This window comes from Pangasianodon hypophthalmus, chromosome 5 (genome assembly GCF_027358585.1).
Source record: "Pangasianodon hypophthalmus isolate fPanHyp1 chromosome 5, fPanHyp1.pri, whole genome shotgun sequence".
NCBI classification, from domain to species: domain Eukaryota; kingdom Metazoa; phylum Chordata; class Actinopteri; order Siluriformes; family Pangasiidae; genus Pangasianodon; species Pangasianodon hypophthalmus.
Window position 1 is genome coordinate 6,613,527 of NC_069714.1, and position 20,767 is coordinate 6,634,293.

The 20,767-nt window shown below is 39.0% G+C and overlaps 1 long non-coding RNA gene across 1 annotated transcript; it reads left to right on the plus strand.

Moving 5' to 3' along the window:
- Positions 1-1,000: 1,000 nt before the first annotated feature.
- Positions 1,001-14,048, plus strand: LOC113535330 (uncharacterized). The gene is made up of 3 exons (XR_003403587.3): positions 1,001-1,545; positions 13,700-13,773; positions 13,913-14,048. It is a non-coding gene; the product is annotated as an uncharacterized LOC113535330 (long non-coding RNA).
- Positions 14,049-20,767: the final 6,719 nt, after the last annotated feature.

The window sequence follows — 20,767 nt, forward strand, 5'->3', positions numbered from 1 at the left end:
GACCGGGCTCTCGCTGTCCCATGGACTCGTTCTCCAAAAATTTGATTGATTATATAAACAAAGTCTATGACCTGTTGACTTTGAAAACGATTGATTGAAAAGTAATGAACTTTGTGGCAGTGACTGAGGTATCACTTTAGCTGGAAAAATAGCTCCAAAGTCAGTTAAAATGATCAATTTTGTGGCCCACTATAAACTGCAGAGGCATGTGGCTGGTTTCATTTGAAAGCTACTGAAGAGCTGTTTTTAATTGTTATAACGTAGTGGTGGAATCCAGAGCCATTGGGCTATCAGCCACTTCAAGTCCAGACAATTTCTGTGCTGGTAATGCTGCAGGCTATCCATGAAGGAAAACAAGCATTTGACCAGTATGCTCTCTCTGTAGTTTAACTCTATGCTTCTAAGTGATACGTGTCACTCTGACATCAGCCATGCCTCCTGGTTGTAAAAACAAAGTGGGAGACTATAGTAATTTCTAAGAGCAAGCCAGAATTTGTTTTCTAAAATGTCCCGTTGTGCTGTTTGGTGTCAGAGTTGGAAACGTGTTCATAAACACGTTTCTATCACATACTTTTTTGCAACTAGGCTGCAGGTGCATTGTGCATCTTTGTATTTACAAACACCTACAAGGACTAAAGTGGATGGAGTAAAAGCGTAGTGTACAGAGTTTCGAGAGAAACAGGATGCTTCATACGTTTCCTTCACCAGCTGTGCAAGCAAAGTGCTTCTGAGGCTGGAAAAGGTTGACAAACCAGTAGATATTCAAAATGTTTGATATATCTGAGATATTCAAAACATTTTGAACTGTACTTGCATCCTGGTTTGTTCCGGGAGGCTATACTGTATATTGCCAAACACAATTTTCTTTGTGCCTATAAAAATAAAAATTATGTTAAATATTAGACATTACAAAACATGTTATATTCTTGTCAAAACATCTTACACTGGAACAGAGACATACACAGGTTAATAGATAATGAGTTTTATGTAATAATAATAATAATAATAATAATAATAATAATAAAACAGTTCAAGGCAACAATCCAAAATGTCAGGCAGCATTTAGCAATGAACAAACCACCCTGAGAAGTCTTTAAGATGAAGAGGTGATTAGTAAATTACATGCAGGTGAGTTTTATTAGCACGTTGCTGAGTGGTTGGCTGAGAGGAGAGCATGGTAGTTGGTAGAAGATTCTGGAGTTCCCAGGAAATGTCTCAGTTCTCAGTCCACAAATAATTTTCTCTCTCTCTTTTTTTTAAATAATCCATTTAAATACTTCCACACATAGAAACCCACTCAGCCACTCACTGTATTATCAACAGTTTTGCTTTTTTCTCATAAAATACTGGAGAGGAGGGAAGATATGCAGCCACTGGCACATCTGGCAGCAAATGAACATAGTGGATCATTTAGATGTCAGCTGCTATGGGTAGACAGAGGAGTATGCCCATATTCTGTTTCTACAGAAAAAAGAGAAGATAAATGTTTTTCATTCAACAACAATTCTAACCGTCACACGTCTTGGCTGGTGGACTACATTTATGGTAAGGAAAAGATTGTTTAAGCTCATTTTCCATGAACATCTTAAATTCTTTCACTAATATCTCATACTCCATGAGAGTCAGTATGAATGACGGCAGCCTTCTTAACTTTTCACTGCTGAGAGATTGAGCTGTGTGCACTAAATCTTCCAGTAATGCAGCTCAGTCGTAAGCACATATTAACTCTTCCTTGGCATTTCACTCAATTTCAATTAATCTGTATTTTAAGATTACAGTTATGTGATTTGAAGGACATCACTCATGGTTTATGTTAGTGAGTCTCATATGTAAATTTATACAAACTCAGGAGCTCTCATAGGACACGAAAAGTTTTCTGAACTGACTGGATTTTCTTTAATACCACATCTCCTGTGAGCAATTTATGAATGTATTTGATCATATGCAGCTTGATAAATCAGGCCCAGTGGGTGCATTTTATGCAACAAACAGTGTCATACATGTTTTTTCTCTGGGCTCTACTCATGTGCCCCACACACATGTTCTACACACAATCACACCCTTAGTAGTAGCATTAGCACAGGCCCAGGCACAGTGGTAAGACTGGCGTCACTGTGGGATCCAACACAGTGGGAGACGATTCCTCTATAAAGGATGTCCAGCTGAAGGCAGTAAAAGATGCTGTGAATGTTAACGCCAACTTTGTGGAGGACCCTTTAGTGGGAGAATATTTTTTTACAAGTGGAATGGGCAGGAAGCAAGAGCTCAGTGAGACTTACTTTCCATTTTGTCTGTGTGTCATCTATCCAGCACCTCCAGAATTCCATTTAAGCAGAATTTCAATCCCTCACGGAGTGACAGCTATCCCGGAACAACAGTCCATAAAGTCTGTTAACGTATATCGGTACGGGTTGTGAAACGCAATCAGTATGGACTTATCGTCAAGGTGATAGGTGGAAAGTGACAGGGGCTCTCATCCATTGTAAACACCCACACACCTGCCAGCAAAACTAGTCCTCTGGAATCAATATAACTATCCATTAGAGCTTGGCTCAGTTAAAAAAAAAAAAAAAAAAAAAGACTCAGTCAAGGATGATAGAGCTTTTTAAGTTTCTTTTTTGATACAGGGCCATTATTATGCCAGTGTAGGCTCTGAATTAACATATTCCTTTAAAAGGAGTGTTTCAGCCAAAATCTGTAATAATGAATCAAATCTACTAGAGGTCAGTTAGCATTAAGCAAATGGGATCATTGGCATTCGTTCATTAGCCAAGTTTGCTTTTTGTGGTAGTGTTCAGCTCTCTGTAGCATGCAATTTTAGACTATTCAAACAGGCCATTCAACTTGAGGTCCAGAAAGACTAGGTGACGTCTAATATTCACATCAAGTAAACACTGGCACATATGATGAGGTCATCTGGAGATGTCACATTCAGCTGTGCTTGTAAAGTAGGATTGTTGATGTAGTCTCGATGCAACCTGTGGTTACAATGGGATTGCTTTTCTCCTTCCCTTGCCTAGTGGATAATTGCTGATCTTTGGAGTGTAATTAACACATCTGTGTTCATGACGCCCAGAGCCAAAGGCCAGAGAGAGAAATAATAGCCTTGCACATGCACATTGTGATCCTGTAGACTTCATGCTAGTTTTAATCAACCATCTGTGGCTTTTGTGTTAGAGTTTGTGTATGTGTGTGTCAGTCAGTGTGTGGGTATGTTGAGGAATACTAGCCAAAAGTACTGCTGTGAGTGCATCTGAATTTTGAGAGGTGCTATGATGTGGTGGGGGTTAGAAGTGTGTTTTGCTTGTGTGTCTTTTGGGGCTCTTTATAATTCTAGAAAGGGTAAACAGTGGATCTGGATCAGAGTTATAGCTCTGAGTAAGTACCTGTGCACAATCTTCCTCAGATAATTACACAAATACTCCATATCTCTCTCCATAACAGCTTTCCTATTTTACAGATTTCTTGAAATTGCAATAATGTCTTAACATTTATGTTAGTGTGACAATATCATCACAATTATTCTGCATTAACTTTGTACATTCCAAAGCAGTGTATTATTTTATACAACAGTGCAGTTGAACTCTCAAATCTGACTGGTCAGAAGGTATTGATTCATTTTCTATAACAGTGCTGGCTGTAATTCAAATGACAAGTGTATATTAATGTGCTGATTCTAATATAATATCAATTCCATAGTAACACCTAATTCAGTGGGACTTACATGGTTGATCTACATAATCTAAAGCTAATAATAAATGGATTATTGTTTTTTTTTCTTATTAACTTTGAGGGTGAAAAAAGTGAGGCTGGTGAGGTAAGAACTGTTATAATGGCTATAACATAAGGTAGTTTATGTTATCACTTATCTTATAGACATCCCATAACATTTAGTGTAACTACAAATGGATAAAAAGGACAAAGTGTTGCACGTTAATAAATTAAAAATTGTAAGCATTGGCAAATTGCTGTGGTACAAGAGGAACAAAACACTTTGGGATGTGCCGTTAAAGGAAAATAATCCACTTCGGGTGGGGCATCACACCACCCCATAACTGATTATTATCCTATAACAGCATGCCTGTCATTTTTATTCCTCATTTGTGACGTACTTTGCTGCCTTGTTTGTCATGCAGACATCGTTCAGAAAGAGAGAAGGTTTTGTCATTTGCGGCAGTGAGAATGAGCGTCAGATCACGTGTTATAGATGGGTTCTGTTCTCCCACACCGCTCAGGCCTCTTGAGTATATGTGTGAGGAAGCTGATTACTAAACATCATGCCACCAATAACTCAGAATAATGAGTCCTCTATCACACAGTCTCTCTCTCTCTCACACACACACTCACACACCTGAGCACTCACTGATCATAGGTATCTACATCCACCCCCTCTTTCTTTCACCCTCTCTCTCTCTCTCTTTCACACATTCAGACACACAGCCTTGTCCTCCCCACTCAGTAATGGCGCATCTAAAAACAAAAGTTGCAGAAGACTCCTTTCCCTGAGCAGAAAAAGCGTCAGGTATAGTGAGCCGCAGAGATGGGAAAGGTGATTGGATTGTGCCGTGGCACAGCATGTACCAATTTCCTCGACTTAATGGGATATTTCTTCTCCCCCTCCTTCTCCTTCCGTGCTTTCTTTTCTCATCACCTTGTCTATAGATGAATTTGGCCACTCGACCTAAGAAAGACGGAGAGCTGGCCAAGTCAGGGGGCACAAGGGGCAGCGGGGTCTCTGAAGAGGGTGACAGATGTGTTGCTGCCTCTTTTTTTTTTTTTTTTTTTTTTTTAGTGTAAACAGCTTTTTTTTCCTCCTAGAAGCAAACAAGTGGAAGGTTAGTCTAGGGTTGTTTCTGGGATCAAATTGAGACTTGAAGTATGCTTGTATCTCTAACTAGTCAGTGTAGCACAATGTTTACACAAGATCTTTTGTGGTCTATGTCTTTGACATAAATGTGTTGAAGTTGGAGACAATGGCCCTAGTTGTCAAATCTGTCATAAAACAAGTTTCATTTTTGGATTCTGATTTATAAACAAAAAAAAATAATAATAATAATTCTTGCTTAATTCTAGCTTAAAATCTGTGATGTAAGTAATTATGGCAATAATTCTAGCTTAAAATCTGTGATGTAAGTAATTATGGCATGTGTAAAAACACAGTTTTAGTTGTAAAGTCAAAGAACGTAACTTTTTAGGCCTTAATTGACTCATTAGGACTCTTTACTCGGGTCAAGAATTGTCATTAGGAATCGTCATCAGAGCATAATACATTTTCTGACTCCTCAAACCTTGTGATAACACTCAACAACCATGGGCTCCTCTAAGCAGCTGACAGAGGATCTAAAAATGAAGGCTATGTAGGAAGGCTATAAAAAAAGATATCAAAGTGCTTCTAGCTCATAATTTCCACTGTCTGAAATGTCATTAAGAAATGGCAGTTAAGGGGAACTGTGGAAGTCAAGGCAAGATCTGGAAGACCAAGAAAACTCTCAGATAGAAAGGCAAAGCAAGGAGTGGTGGTGCACTGTTCTACCATGCAGCACTTATTGCGCAAACATGATCTGCATGGAAGAGTCAAGAAAACTTACCTGTGAGCTCACCACAAAAGTGAATGCTTGAAGTATGAAAAACAATATCTATTTAAGCTGGAGGCATTTTGGAAAGAAGTGATGTGGACTGATGAAATAAAAATGGAACTTTTTAGACACAATCACCAAAGTTATGTTTGGGCAGGGGAGATAACAGTTGGCAAGGTGTTCTTTTCACCAAATGGTAAAGTATTGTGTTTCAGGGTTGTGTGGCAACCAGCGGCACAGGAAACATTGCACTGGTACATGGAAGAATGGATTCACTAAATATCAGCAAATTCTGGAAGCAAATGTGACCGTTAAGAAACTGAAGCTGAAAAGAGGCTTCTACAACAGTAAAATGGTGCCAAATGTATGTCAAAATCCACTACTTCAAGAAACATAAGCTGAAGCTTTTGGAATGGTCTCACAGTCTCCTGACTTGAAGAGTAGTTCTTAAAAATGCTCTGCATACAAGGCAGCCAAGAGTATCTCAAACTAGAAATGTTCTGCAAGGAATAGTGGTTGAAAATTTCTAAACCAAGAATAGATAGACTCCTAGCTCGCTACAAGAAGTGTTTGCAAGCTGTGATATCTGCCAAAGGGGGTGTTACTAAGCACTGACTTAGTAGGGTATCCAAATCCACATGCCTCAATTACTATATTTCTATTTTTATGTTCATCAAATATAAAGTAGTTGTGCATTAACATTTGCAGAAAAATGTTTTTCTTTCTTTCTTTTTAGTAGTTCATTGTCAAGTTCAAGTTGAGCTTTATTGTCATTCTGCTACATGTGTGGACATACAGTGGAATGAAATGTCGTGTCTCGCAGGACCAAGGTGCTACATACAAGTTAAACATAAATATGAACATAGTAGTATAAGAAAAACAATTTGGTTGACTATACATACTTTACAAAAAACTTTACAAAGACTTTACATAGGTACTTTACATAGATACCTCTTATGCACAATTTCATTTACAGTATTTTGTACATGAGATTGTGCAAAAGAGGTATTTTGAGGTCTTTCAGTTAAAAAGTCCAGGATCCAGTTACAGAGGGGTAAGTTGAGGCCCAGCAGGTTTAGTTTGTTGATAAGCTGCTGAGGGATTATTGTGTTGAATGCTGAGCTGAAATCGATGAACAGCATTCTAACATAAGAGTCTTTCTGTTCCAGGTGAGTAAAAGCTAGGTGGAGAGTGGAGGATATTGCATCGTCCGTGGAACGGTTTGGACGGTATGCAAACTGGAGTGGGTCCAGCGTGTTTGGGAGACTGGACTTGATGTGGTGCATGACTAACCTCTCAAAGCACTTCATTATGATTGGGGTCAGTGCTATGGGACGATAGTCATTCAGGCAGGACACAGGTGACTTCTTTGGTACTGGAATTATGGTGGTGGATTTGAGACACGTGGGGACGACTGCCTGGCTCAGCGAGGCGTTGAAGATATCTGTTAGGACATCCATCAGCTGTGCAGCACAATCTCTTGGTACACGGCCAGGTATGTTGTCAGGGCCCACAACCTTACATGGGTTGATCTTGGACAAGGTCTTTCTTGCGTCGGCTGGAGAGAGACAGAGCACCTGGTCGTTTGGAGATGTGTGTAGTTTTTGTGCAGGTGTGTCGTTCTGTATCTCAAATCGTGAGTAGAAGTGGTTGAGTGCATCCGGCAGGGATGTGTCTGAAGTGATGGTCTGAATGGCTTGCAACAGGGTCCGGGTGTCTTTACTGTCACTGAAGTTATTGTTGATTTTTTGAGCATATTGATATTTTGCCTTCTTGATGCCATGAGACAGATTGGCTCTTGCTGTTTTGAGAGCTGGCTTATCTCCTGATCTGAATGCCTCATCTTGGATGGTTGTGTTTACTACTTTAACTTGAAAAATCAACAAAACATGTAATTTGGCCAGGGGTGCCCAAAGCTTTGCATACAACTGTATGTGTGAATGCAAAATTAAACATGATAAATTTATCACGTTTGTGTCTACATGTCCTGAAATAAGGAACATCCACATTTGGTATATCTAGACACATCTGAAATCCTTTACTGCTGTTTAAAAATGAAATGGCTGTGTTGCATTGTGGGATGCATTACACCACAAAGCTGTCTCAGGTTGCATACTTGGAAATTTGGCTCAAGTATACTGGAAATATTCATATTCTTAACATACTGCATTTGGGTGGGGTTCACTTTGAGGAGTGAACACAGTACGCCTTTTCAATCACACCCTATTTCTCAGTCCATTTTAACCAAATCCCAGGTAGTCTTGTCGAATCCCATTGAACTGCACTAAAGTATTACCTTCTATAGTAAACTGTTTAACATCATTCTTGTGTCAATCGATCCCATCGTCTATCTTTCTTAGAGTAGCTGACCTTTCTACATTTTTTAAATGAAACTCTGATGGCATGAACGATAAGAAAGAAAGGAGCAGCAGCTGGCTGGAATTAGTGGACAAGTGCTCTGCTGAATGTGTCAACGAGCAATCTGTGGGATCGATGAGACTCTGTGATGAATCGCGGACAAATGCGAGGAGGACCTAAAGTTATACAGGCAGCTCCTCGCCCACTTCCCAGAGGATGCTGACAGATTAATAGTCCACCACAGACACAAACACGTAGATGTATACACTGAGACACACACAGACATACTAATGATTGGGGTGTTTTATTCGAACTCAGTCTGGGTTTAAAAAAAATATTAACTACTAATTCATTTTGTTAGCTAATTATTAATGGGCGCTGTGGCAAAAAAAATGAGTTGAAAACCTCTAGTTAAAACGGTGGATGGAAGTTTGCTGTGAAAGAGTATGAAATTAAACTATATAATTATCTTTCTTAGCCCTTACTTTCATCCATTTTACTGTCCTTTCTTCAGCTTGAAATGACCAGAATGAAGAGATGAAATTTAATATCATTCTTATTGCTTTCCATTCCTTGCATAGCAAACATATTTTCATGTAAATGATTTGAATGATACCTTTTTTTTTTCTGTGTGCCTCTGGAAAGCTCCATGACAGTTCTCTAAATTAATGACTTTTTGCAATCTCAAACAAATTTGCAGCAAAGACATACCTGGAACTGTTGCACGATGAACACACACGTCCTGTATCTAATTACTTTTTTTTTTCCCTGAGAGGAGCTGTGCTTTTCTTTCCACAATCAAAATGTTTCTTTGTGTATTCTCTGGTTGATGAAGTAGTGAAGCAGCTATGTTCCTTAGTTTATCTTCAGAAATTTTAGGTAATGCATTTGTATATTTTCATAGTATTAATCAAACCAATCTCTTTTGCAGGACTTCTTGAACAAAGAAAACTTTCCTAGTTTTATTGTATCCCATAATGCTTTTATCATTTAATGATAATGTACAACATTAATACATTACACTACTATATACTGTAGACTGTGAACCTTCATGTTTTTTCTTCGTTGGTGTCCTCTGCTCTCTCCATGTTGCCATTCTTAGTAGGGGTGTAACACGTTGCCACTATCTCTATCTGTTTTAGTGCTCTATCTCTGTTCACATTTAAACCCAAAGTGGGTGGTGCCTAAACAAGGAAACACCCAGAAACACTGGAAAGCACTGGAAGAAACCCATAGGTTGAAATGCCAGCACTATCAGTATGGTCTATGAAAAAGCTAGCGTGCTTTCTATCTGTATTTTTATATCCATTTGAAACACATTACCTGTTTGTTCAGAATAATGTATTTATATTCAGGTTACATCCCTAATTCATAGCGTCCATGCAATATCCAATAACCAATAGTTTCCCTTTCCTAATACAAAAAGCACTACAGGAAATAGTTTTGCCGAGTTTGATACACTCGACTGCCCCACTTCCTTTTATTCTCACAGGGACAATAACGATGTTCAGTCATACTGACCCAGTCTTAAGCGTCACCAAGCTCTTCAGCCCGTGGTGTTCACAACTTCAATACCTTCTTACCTTTCTGGATTTGTGAGGTACCGGGTCAGAATATTAAAGTTAGGAGGATGGAGAGGATGCACTATGTGTCTGTCTGAGTGAAGCAATAGAGCCTACATGATAACAGCAAGGTAACAGCAAGGTCACAGAAGTCAGCACAAGCAATCAGTGCTATAATAGGAGTTTTGATCAGAGCTTTCTGCAACTTTTGAAGATATTGTGTGACTCTTGACTCTGTGTTGTGTGTGGATGTGTGTGAACTCGAAATGTCACAGTAGAACGAATGTCATAAGTGCACTTCAGCTATGACATTTACCGACATGTAGCAACAACATCAAAACGGCGAAGCCCCCATGGCAACAACACAATCGCTTGACTCTTTCACTTATGATTCTGATATCCTTCCAGAGGTGAAGCGAGGTGGGAGAGAGGTGTAGGATGAAGGTCAGGCCCTGTTTTTCAATTTAGTCGTGAACTTTCTGTGCCAAAATTGAGAAGGTATGAGCTGAGCTCAGTTGCATTATGATGTACTGGACAGAGTGCTGCCATACAACTCAAGTTACTCATAGGCCTGGCCTCTAATGTCTTTAGCCCCTTTCTCTGTACTAACTCCCATTCAATTACTTCTGACAGTTTTAACGTTGCTTTGTCTTACAGAAAATTGACACTTTCCTCCTTTTCCCTAATATAAAAAAAATTAACTTTTTTCCTGGCAGCACTTTCATATTAATTCCCTCAGTTATTTCTGGTTATGCATTTCATAAGGCTGGGTTTGAATGTTCAGTGTACTTTCTCTCTTACAATTTTAATCAAAATCTCATTCACCATAAAACCTTAATTGGGCCAGACATGTTGAAATCTCAGAAGTTTTGTCACTTCTTATTCTTACCCCAAATTCCCTTGCTTAATGCAATATCTAAAGTCAAAGACCCAAACTTTATTGCTGTGTTGGTGCCCTAAAAGTCATCTAAAAAAACTGACTTCATCTGACAGAGAAAAGTGGCCAAAGTGGTCTTGGTGCTCCATTTGCAGAAAAAAAACCTAGGAGAAATCTTAGTGCCTGGTTTATATTTAACTGCATTTTAAATACCTTCTTCATTTCTGAACCCTGAGAAAAATTGTCTGTTTCTGTCATGACTTAGGTACATAGGAATTTGCCAAAACAATACTACAAAGGAATATAGTGCCTTGTGAATATTCACCCCCTTAAACTTTTCTGTATTTTGTAGTGCTATAACTCAGCACTGAAATGGACTTTACTGGAATTATATGTCATGAATCTGCACAAAATAGCCCATAATATTGAAGTGGGGGATAGTCAGTATAGTCTTATGTGTGCAATTAAAGTGTCACATGATCTTTCTACAAATACACATGTTCCTGAAAGTCTCTAGAGTTTGTTAAAGAATATATTTAATCAAACAGCATCAGAAGACCAAGGAGCTATCAAAACAAGTCCGGAACAAAGTTCTGGAGAAGTATACATCAGGGTATGGTTCTAAAAAATATCTTAAACTTGGAACATCCCATGGAGTCCCGTTAAATCCATTATTTAAAAATGCAAAAGATATGACACAACTGCCTAGAAGAGGCCATCCACCAAAAGTCAGCGACTGGGTATGGACTGCATTAGTCAGAGATAAGCAACCAAAAACCCAAGGGTAATTCTGAAGGAGCTGGAGATATTCACAGCTCAGATGGGGGCGAAGTTGTTCACAGGACAACCATAGCTTGGGCACTCCACAATGCTGAGCTTTATGAAAGCATGTTGAGAAGAAAGCCATTAGCTATCTGGTGTTTGGAAGTTCAGTATACATGTGGAATAAAGTTCTCTGTTCTGATGAAACCAAAGTTGAACTTTTTGGGTTTAGCTCATTGGGTGGAAACCCGAAACACCATAACCATGAAAACACTATCCCTACAGGGCATGGTGGGGGTCGCATCATATTGTTCAGGAACCTGGAAACTGGTCAGGATTGAGCGCAAGATGGATGGAGCCAAATGCGGAGGAATCCTAGAAGAAAACCTGTTCCAGTCTGCAGGAGATTTGCAACCTATAAATCTCTGCTTTTTTTTGTTTAATTTGTGTCTCAATACAAATATTTTATACTTTCAAGTCTTAGACATATTATGCAAATCAAATGGGGGAAAGAATTACACAAATTTTATTTGTAAAATGTTTTAGGTTTCACCCAGTGTCTTTATTGAGTGCACTAGTGATCAATTGATAGTTTCATTAGACTTTTATCAAGGAAAATTTCTTTTTTTAGTCAACTTAGAACAGGTAGATTGACTGGCTATTATTTTTCATTACAGATTTTACTTATTATGTAGCTACCATTCTAAACCCTTTTTGGTGCAAAGCAATAAGTAGGAGACAGCACTGTCATGAATGCAGACGTTTTGACTAATTAGACTCAGATGATTACCAAGGAGCATCAAACCAGTTGCAATGCACTCTGGGATTAAAAATGCCCCTTAACATCTTGAAAGGTATTTGTTATGTATCAGTTTTCTAACCAAGTGTGCAAAAGTGTAGTCGAAGTTTTCGCCTATGTCCCTGATTGTGTCCTTCGTGTCTATCAGACTGTATAAATACCTGCTGTCCTTTTTCGACCGCCTGTCCAGAAGAACCAGCTGTCTCCCAAACTGGCTGACTGAAAATAGACAATCTCTGCTGTGACATCTTTCACGAGTTGCTGACCAAAGCGTTCACTGTTATAACTCCACCTGTCTCACTCTTTTGCATGTTGACTGCAACTCCTAATGTCCAGCTTATTGCAACTTTTTAGATACTATGATAGCATATAAAAATGACATGTTCTCATACTTCTTCCAATTCACCATATTTATGTGAGATTACTTTCCATTTCCATTCTGAAGTTCATAGATTTGAGCAATGAATAAATGAGGAGTGCACAAAGTATCCCCTGCTGCACTTCTTTCTGCCTGAAGAATCAGCTGAAGAATAAATAAGCTGATTGCTTATGCAAACCACAGCTCAGCTGGAACAAGCATGAAAAATGGCTACTGTATGTTTAATCACTCTTCAGACAGGGAAGCACAATTGATGCTGACAGCTGCACCTACTGCAATGTCTCACAAACCATTTAACCTGTAGAGGCAATGATAAAACATGGGACTGACAAGCTTTAATCAGAGGATGTGTGTGTGGGAGTGTGCGTGTGATGCACTGTATATAGATGTATTCATTGCTAGACCCTGTTATCTCTTGCCTTATGTATCACAGTCAGCAATCTGACCAGCTACATTTTGGTTATAAAAGATTTCCCATGTACGTAACAAAAGCTCAGTTTCATATTAGCACAATGATGCCAATAATATTGAAGGTGTCACTAAAAGAGTTTAAATAATGGAAAAATCAAAATCAATAGCAATATAACGTGTTGGTGCCAGATCAGAGAAAGCAGATTTTTTTTAATTTTTTTTTTTTTTATCCCAGATCAAGATTCACTCTCACTCTCACTCATCAATGGTTATAACACTGTATATAAGTCGCTGGCCATATCCTCAAGCTATAGTTGTTTCCTTTGACACCCCTCTCAGACAAGCAATTCAGACTTGTCACTCACAGGTAGGAGAGGAGTGGGGGGGGGGAAAGGAGTGAAAACAAACAGTGCTGAGAAATCCATCTGGCCGAAGGAATGAGACAATGAGAGGATCAGTGACAACAGCTGGCAGAGACTTCCACATCCAGGTTGTGGGATCTAATCCGCAATTGCTGAGTGAAAAACTGCCTTTAAATATAGTCACTTCTACCTCTAGGCCCTGACAGTGGATTTTTTGTACATAAAATGGCTACCTCATGGCTGGATTCTTTCTCAGGTTCTGTGATTTACATTATCTTTTCAGACATTATCTTTTTCCTATGACCAGAAAAACAATTTCTAAAAGGACTTCTCACAATTGAAAGTGATAGTTTAATAGAATAGCTTGAATAGGTATAGCATGCTTGCGTGACCCAAAGATTTGTAAATGATTTAACATAAGAGAAACATCACCATCTGCTAGTATACATTAGTCGGTTGAACTCTGGCCAGATCTCTGTAGGATTATCAAATAGGTTTCTCACACACACAAAAAAAGCACCTTTTCATTTTTTTAAAAAAAATTCATCTCTTGCATTAGTGCCTCACAACCAGTTATCTCTCATTAAATTTCTCTATTCTAATTTCTCTGCAGGCATGGACATGTGGACAAATTGACAGAGCAAACATTCGCTTTGATGCTTCTCTTACCTCCTGGTCTATATTCAGGTATGATAATATGGTGAAGAAGACTTCACGATGGACCATTCTAATTTAACACAGGACACTAAATGTTACACACAGTGCTGAGATAAGCACTGGTGGTAGTAAATATTCTGCATTTCTTTTCCATATTTTTTAAATGCAGAAAAATATTACATATTTCTCCTCACACTCCTGCTGAGTCCAGAAAGCTGGCCGAGCAAAGGGAAGAGAGATAAGACGACGAGAGAGTATGTGAGGAGGGGGAAAAAAAATCATCATCTTCCAAGGTCAGTCAAAGTACTCAGCTCTGCTTAAACAAATTAATCTTTTGGCTGCGGGGGGAGGGGGGAGACATCTATCAGTGTGTAAAGTGATAAAATGCCCAGTGAAACAGAAATAGAGAAAAAGAGAAATAGAGGCGCAGGGGATATAGATGTGATTAGCTGAGCAAACAAGGATTCATTTCCTATCTTTATACAGACCTGGGCATTATACCTCCTCCAGTGCTGAGGAAGCTAATTTTCGTATCTTGTCAAGCTACCAAAACACCATTTTGATGAAGTTGCTAGCTACACTACAAGCTACTAAATAAAAGGAGCTAACTACAGTGAAGTTATTTTGTAAAACTGAGGAAAAGTAACTGTTTGTGTTTTCCTTTGTGCAGATAATTTATTGCGCAAAATAACAATGTACATTCTCTGTCCAGAAATAAGGTAGACTTAGTAAGAAGCAGCTAGCATTACTTAACTGTAAAACAACAAATCATCAACAAAGCAACAGATACAGAGAGGGCTCACCCCACTACACTTGGATCAGTTCATTTCTGGAAACATCTAGTTAGATAATGTTAATGGGCATATTGTAATCCATGTAACATTGCATGAAATAGCTGCATTTGGGTGTTTGCTGTGATATGAATAATAATGTATGTCATCTTTGCTTGTTATTTCATATTGGCTGACACTATAAATACTTGAAGTCAGCTGTCATGCTCGGTCAAAACAGCTACCTATTTTGACATTCACTGCTTAGTCAGATAAATAAAATAGACAAATGTTAATGTTGTCACTCCTGATGACCCTCATAACTTAACCAGCTGGACAATTAACACCAATAGCAAAAAAAATTTAGTGGGCTCCCACCTGTGTGTCCTTAAAGTTGTGTTTTACATCACCGCGGTCAAGGCAGCCATGGTAGAGACTGGTATGTGCATGTATACAGGGTTTTACAATAACTACCTGGAGCTTGGAGGAAAAATCAGCTACTACTTTGTTTTTAGCAAGAATGTAGACATTGGAGAACTTCTTGAATGTTATCTTGGCATATCAACTTTTTTCATTTCCAGTTTGCATAGGATCCAAAAAGTCTGTATCTATTGCAGTGTGAATCTTTCACCTTCATAAACAGTGATAAATATGGCCGTGTTTTTGTCATTAGAAGAATGCATCATCTGTAGCTGTAGTACAATTCTGTTACTCTCCTCACTAATGCACATTCTGTTAGAAGTATTAGACATAATTAGAAGTATTGAACTTGGTTTGGGGTGGATACAACAGTTTGTGATTTGTTTGATTACGAATAATGCTGAACTGTTTATGTGAAAAGAGGAAAAGTACCTTGGTGAAAAAGAAGCTTGCATTATTACTACATTATTTAAAAAAAAAAAAAAAAAAACTCCGACACTGTCATGCTACTAAAAATGATGTTAAGATAGTAGCATCACTACTTGTAGCTAGCTACACAACACACCTACACAGACACCTGCATACATATGCAATTGTTTTATATCTGTGATTTAGAATTACTAATTTGTACTTATTATTCAAGCTGAGCATGCATAGGTTTTGAAATTAGTAGCTGTCTGGGCTTGTGCCTAGCAAAGCGAGAGGGAGAATTATAGCTGAGATGAGTGCTAACTCAGTGGAAAAGAATGTCCCTCTTCAGTGTTACTGATGCGTAGTGACATTTACGTGCACAGACGATTTTTTTTTTCAAGACCGGTTTGGAGCGTCTGTGTTTGTGAGCAATAATAGACTTTCTGATCCACCATATGTAGATCTAAGGTCTTCTTCAATCTGCTCTGATTTTCACATACGGTCACATATACGACCTTCTGTCTCACAGTCCCACATAAAAACACACTTTTAATCACCGCTCTCCTCCTCCTTTTTCTTCTGGTTTCCTCATAATACCATTTTCTGGTCCAGAATGCTTTGCACCGGCACATGGTGATTGGTGTAGGCAAGGACTCATCTGCAAATCTTTAGGATGTAAACTGCATCTCTGGAATAGAGCCAGATGGAATCATGGCTCTCTTCAGAGGACAAAGTAGAAAAGAGAGAGAGAGAGAATTAGGAAGGGAATAACCTCACTGCCCATCCTCACACAGCTGTTCCCCAGAAGAAATCAAAGTCGTAGTAACAGGAGGATACACTGATTGCAAATAAAGCTGTCTGTCATCACCCATTCCTCAATGCACAATCCAACAATTATTCTTTTATGCATTCCTCCTCCTTCTGCTGAAGGAAGGGAAAAGGTAGATTGAATTTGTCATTTAGGAAACAGCGTTATGATACTGCATGCCAGACCCCATCCTGGAGAGATATGTGGAAAAAAAGGCACTTCCCAGCTGATATTAACAGCTGATATTAGTTTTTTCTGCTAAGGGTTCCCATTGAGAAAAAACAGTAAGAATGCAGGTCAGGTCATAACAACTTTTTTTTTTTTTTGTGGAAAATCATTCTTGGTCTAGCATATTAACCAGTTACACTGGTGTTCAGTAATAAAGCAGTGTTGAATTCAGGTCCCAACTTGAGTTGTTTACTAATAAAGGGATGAAATTGAGCTGCCTTATGTGTGTTCCTTCAGGCAAACATTTAAAGTATGAAGTGCTGTCAATGAATTAGTGCACAGGTTCACAACTCTGGTCCTTGAATTTCCCCCTTTCCTACACATTTTAGTGTTTTGTCTTCTCTAATACATCCACTTCAACTCAGGAAGGACTATTGTTGAGCTGATTGAATTGAATGAGATGTGGTTTGAGCAGGGAAAACACTACAATGTGCAGGACAAGGGGTATTCCAGGAATAAGGTTGGAACCGGTGAATTAGTGGCTTGTTAGATCACAGATGCAGAAAAGATCAGCAAAGTGTTGCTTTATAGAAGATCTGGTTTATTTGCCACACTATACTGGCCATCAGAAAGACAGAGAACAGAGGATTAGGCTCACATCTGGTCTATCTCTGCTGACTTGTCCGAAGGGAAGATGTTGTATTGGGTATAGAACAAAAGGTTAGATGTTGATTCATGTCATATGGTGGGGAAATGCCTTCAACAAAAGGTTGATTTGTAGTAATCAACAGGTCTCAGACGACATTAGTCAGATAACATCCTGACTATTAAACATCCTGCTTTAAAATAACACAAGGATAAAATCAGAATCTAACAGGATGAGTGGGTGGGTGAGTGGATGGATGGATGGATGGATGGATGGATGGAGAGCAGACACAGCAGCTATTTCAAAAGTGTTAAGATCTGTCATCAAAGCTGTGTCCAATACAAGCCAATTGATAGAGTTTATAAAAAGGATTAAGGATTTAAATGGTAATGAACTTGCTAGTTATGTTGTGTTAACTAACTACCTACTTGGTTACAACTTTGCTACAGTGATGCTCAAAATGATACAATTACAGCTAGTGGAAGGCCAGCATGTCATCCAGTCATTAGCAATGTTGCAATGAATTGATCATAATTAGCTCTTTGATACCTTGTTGTTTTTGCTGCTTTCTCAACTGCGGTCAGCCATAAAGATTTTAGGTTTATGGGTGATTTATGGATTCAATTACAGCTGGCTGGGAGGGTCACTGACCCAGTGTTGACTACATTTGATGATTGGCAAAATCGCTTTGTGCTTCCATTATTTTCCTGCAGATTTTCTCCTTTGCTCTGTATCACACACTGCTTTTTTACCATTATGGTCAAAGCTCAATCAAAAACTTTCTTTGTAGCTGAATGAGAGAAACTACTGTGTGTGGTGTGGGATGTGCTGTGTGTCTGCAATGCCCCTAGACACATAGATAGGGTTGTATGGGGATGGATGGATAACGCAAGAAAACAAAACATTATGTAGATGCCAGTCCTCTTGTAGCATCGACACTGAAAGATTTGTATTAATAAAGTAATGCTTAAACTGTATGGGAGCCAGATGCAGTGCTATAATATTGCACAAGACTGGACCCTTCTTTCCACATTAAATTCTGGTTTATAAATTAACACCTGAACCTAAATAAATAGCATTACACACTGTAAAAAAAAAAAAAATCTCTACTGAGAATGTCATTTATGAAAGACTGGCCCTAATTTGTGTCCAGACCACCCACGTTTCAACTTCACACCTGTATAATCAGATTTGTGCTGATTTCCCAGGATTCCTTTACAGTTAACGTGAAACCAGTGTTAAGGAGAAAAATGAATTAATCATATGCTCTGCTTCGCTGCCTTCCTAATCTGAGGAGCAAAACTGGCATTAATTCAACTCCTTGGTATGTTTCCTTTTTAATTAGCACTGCATTAGCAATGATAAAGTATCCCCAGCATCTACGTGCAGGTGTGATACCCCCCCAGTTGACATGCCGTTTAATTAACACCACTACAACCGGGTGTCGGTGAGGAAGCCACAGCTCTGTGAATGTTTTAGGTTTAAAGTATTCAGTTCTTTGTTCTTAACTTGATTTTCAGCCTCCTTTTCCCCATCTCCTTTTGTGTTTAATTGTGTACTTTGTAGGATGTTGTATTACTTTGATATTCGTTTGTTCGTGTTCGTTTTACAGCATTTCTTTCAGTTTTACCACCAACTTTCACTTCCTTCGTTTTTTCCCTTCTTTCTTAGACTGGTACTCACACACACACACACACACACACACACACACACACACACACACACACTTACTTCAAACACACATTCATATATACCAGATCTCTCACATATTGTTTTAATTCTTTATTAAAACATCTGAAAACATATAATGAGTGATTCAGATTGGTCTCATCTTGGGAATAGGAATTTCTCCCGAATGGATTTGTGTTCAAACACACCTGCAAACTGTTGTCTCTTATTGTTGAGGTCATGACATATCTGTGCTGCATTTTTGATGGAATACAGGACCTGAGAGTAGAACTGTTTTAAACAGATGTGAAATCGCGCACACTGATCCAACAAGACACTTTGATACAGAAGAGATGAAGTCTTGTTCAATGTGTATCTGCCATATAAGAGATGGCCAGATTGCTTTATTATGGAATCTGCACAACTTTGGCTCTTAATATCTTAAAGAAATAATGGAACATATGATGCACATGTATCTAAATTGTGTGGTGAGTAAAATGTGTCACTCTTCTGTACGCACTACACCGTATATGTAAATATATTCTGGCCAAGACTATTCTTCCGATGTAATGAGAGGATATCTGTGACTGCTACCTGCTGCCATCTCTCTGCTCAATTCATCACACATGTCTTTAATTTACTTCCCTCACACTCGTTTGCTTATCAGTGCAGGGAGTGAAGAAGCGGTCTTCGCCAACTGTTGCCATTGGAAACTGGGTGAACTGGGAATATGGAGTTTAATGAGCAAAATGAAGATGGAGAACACGAGAAAGAGAGAGAGACACGGAGGACGGTGTTCAACTTCGTCTGTTATCGTTTTATGTATTTCGTTTGAGGAAATGACAGTAATTTGCACTTGTAGAACCTTACGTGCATATGCCTTATTGCTAATTACTGCTGTGTACAGCTTCCATGTGTGTCTCTCTTCATGTATTAATATGAAAAAAAAATCACAACTCTCCCAGCACCTGATTTTCCCATAATGCACCAGTTATGGATGGGGGTGCATGTAGGTTCGTGATATTCAGGAGGTCCATTTCATTGCTGCTGTTCTATGCCCAGGACAGACACCTTTCCTCTTGATTCATCTGTGATTTAACACTCGTCTACCCCCTCCTGTAGATATTATCAGTAATGCACATGTGGCCACACCAGGCACGTCCAGCTGCACTCACTGGTGTATGTTAGGAGGGAGTGGAGGGTTTTTTTTGTTTGTTTTAGTTTTTTTGCATGGGTTATTGTGTTTCATGATGCATTCTGTCCCATGGTAGTATGCAGGATGCAAGGAGGGTGAAGTTAACAGCAGAAAGCAGGCACAAGTATAGTAGCATGAATGATCAGCATCAGCACAGTTGTGCATGCATATGTGTTTCTGAATAAAGCTGGACATTATGATATACACTTACAGAGGACTTTATTAGGAACACTATACTAATAATGGGTAGGCCTCCCATTGCTTTCAAAACAGCCTAAATTCTCCATGGCATGGATTCCACAAGTTGTTGGAAATATTCCATGTTGACTTGATTGCATCACACAATTACTGCAAATTTTTCAGGTACCCTTTCATGCTGTGAATCTCTCGTTCTACCACAACCCAAAGGTGTTCTGTTGGATGCAACAATACTCAAATAGTCTGTGGCATTCAAGTGATGATTAATTGGTATTAACGGGCCCAAAGTGTGCCAAGAACTCATCCCCCTTACCATTAGAGCACCTCCACCAGCCTGGACTGTTGACACAAGGCAGGTCGGGTCTATGGATTCATGCTGCTGGTGCCAAATTCTGACCCTACTATCTGTATGCTCAGGAGAAATTAAGCTTCATGAAACCACGCTACGTTTTTCCAGTCTTCAACTGTCCAGTTTTGGTGAGCCTCAGCTTTCTGTTCTTGGCTGACAGAAGTGGAACTCAACATGGTCTTCTGCTGTTGTAGCCCATCCGCCTCAAGGTTTGACGTGTTGTGCATTCTGAGATGCTTTTCTGTTTAACACAATTGTAGAGTGGTTATCTGAGTGACTGTAGGCTTTTTGTCAGCTCAGACCAGTCTGGCCGTTATCCGTTGACCTCTCTCATCAACAAGGCTTTTGCATCTATTTTTTCTTTGTCTTTATTCCTTTCTGGCACCAACAA